This window comes from Arvicola amphibius, chromosome 4 (genome assembly GCF_903992535.2).
Source record: "Arvicola amphibius chromosome 4, mArvAmp1.2, whole genome shotgun sequence".
Taxonomy (NCBI): Eukaryota; Metazoa; Chordata; class Mammalia; order Rodentia; family Cricetidae; genus Arvicola; species Arvicola amphibius.
The window spans coordinates 158,218,506-158,220,521 of record NC_052050.1 but is presented as its reverse complement, the minus strand read 5'-3'; positions in this window follow the sequence as shown (position 1 = coordinate 158,220,521).

Sequence of the window (2,016 nt, the reverse complement as noted above, 5' to 3'; positions counted from 1 at the left end):
AAATGAAATAGAGGTTAAAATAAAGCCACACAAAGATGGAAAATACACAGAGAATCTTGATACTGTATGCTATTATGCTCTCTTTGAATTGTTTGAATGCTGAGGAAGGAGCAACAGCTCTTAAAAGATATTTGTTTATAAATGCTGCTGAACTAATCCAAGATAGATATTTTGAAAATACCTTGACTTAAAAAATTTGGATCTTAGGTTATGTATAATGCTTTGGAAAAGTTCTCCTGTTGTTTTCACAGAGGATGAGACCCTGTGGATTGCTTCTAACCCAATATGGTATGAAAGACCACGCCCTCCTGAAAGGTCACGGTGAACACCTTCAGAAAATTACTTCACTCAACAGGTTATACCATGAAAGACCTGATTAACAGCGTCCCCATTTAGCAGGAAGAAGTTTGGAGAGATAACTACATCCATATTCCCAGATATTGTTTATAAATGTTCTTTTACATTTAAAGGGGGATATGATATAGATATGAATAATTTGCATTGGTATGGATTTTTAGGTCAATTTTGTTATATGTATATGTATTTCTGATTTTGATTAAGGTATTGTGATTGTGTAGTTCATTAAAAAATGTAATGTATAATTAGGAAATACAGGTTGTTAATGGATAATCAATAACAGTCAAGCTTGTAGTCATGTTAGATTTTCTATATATAGAGAGATATATTTCATAGATATAGATAGGCATTCTTTATATCTTTCAAAGACTACAGAATATGGCATCTTAAATGTTTTAATCATTTAGGGCTTTTCATGACAATGAGATATGTCTGCTCCTGGCAGCACCAATCTATTTCAAGAGGAAGATGGGCATCGAAGAGGCTCCTTATTGAGTTGGGTTAGCCATTTTGGCAAAAAACTGCTCTTGCCTGGACTGTTGCATAAACTGGACACAGAGAACCCGCAGAGAGAGGACTGCTGAACTTGCCTAAAGGTGAGCTGGTCTTTCGGGGTTCCTGATTCGTGAAAGAGTCCGTGAGACATTCTGCAGGACACAGCAGATAGTGACTGAACTGCCTTTGAAATTTTCTGCTTCATGGAAGAGTCTTCTGGATACTATGGGCTTGTAGACTGAAGATGGATGCCCCAATGGTACAAAAGAACTTTGGGTGACTGCCCAGGCAGCGAGATGTCTCTGTCATTTCTAGAGTTTGGAAGTTGCTTATTTCTTGTTTGCTTAAGTAATATTATATCCTTCTAGAGTCTTTGATGGAGTTGAATATATAGATAGTTATTTCCTTAGTTATGATAAAAGATAAAATAGATATAAATATTGTAACTGTAATTCTTGCTTGATAACTGTTTTGTTATATGTAATTTTACTATGTTAAAGCCTTTCTTTTTTGTTTAAACAGAAAAAGGGGAAACGATGGAGGAGGGTCATCTGTCTATGTGCTACTTTCATTGGTTAATAAAGAAACTGCCTTGATCCTTGATAGACAGAAAATTAGATAGGCAGAGTAGACAGAACAGAATTGTGGGAGAAAGAAAGCAGAGTCAGGCAGACGCCTCAGTCAGTCGCCATAGCTCTCCTCTCCGAGATGGACACAGGTTAAGATCTTTCCTGGTAAGTCACCACCTCATGGTGCTACACAGATTACTAAATATGGGTTAAAGCAAGATATGAGAATTAGCCAATAAGAGGCTGAAACTAATGGGCCAAGCAGTGTTTAAAAAGAATACAGTTTCCATGTAATTATTTCGGGTGTAAAGCTAGCCGGGTGGCGGGACGCAGCCCGCTGTTCCTTCTACAGGTGGCAACCCGTTAGGGGTTTGAATGATTTTTTTTTTTCCACAGGGGTCGCATATCAGATATCCTCCATGTCAGATATTTCTATTATGATTCACAACAGTGACAAAATTACAGTTACGGAGTAGCAAGTAAATAATTGATGGTGGGGTCCCCACAGCATGAGGAACCAACCGTATGAAAGGGTCACAGCATTAGGAAGGTTGAGAACCACTGCTTTAGCATCACGTGCGTGTTGTTTGAGGTC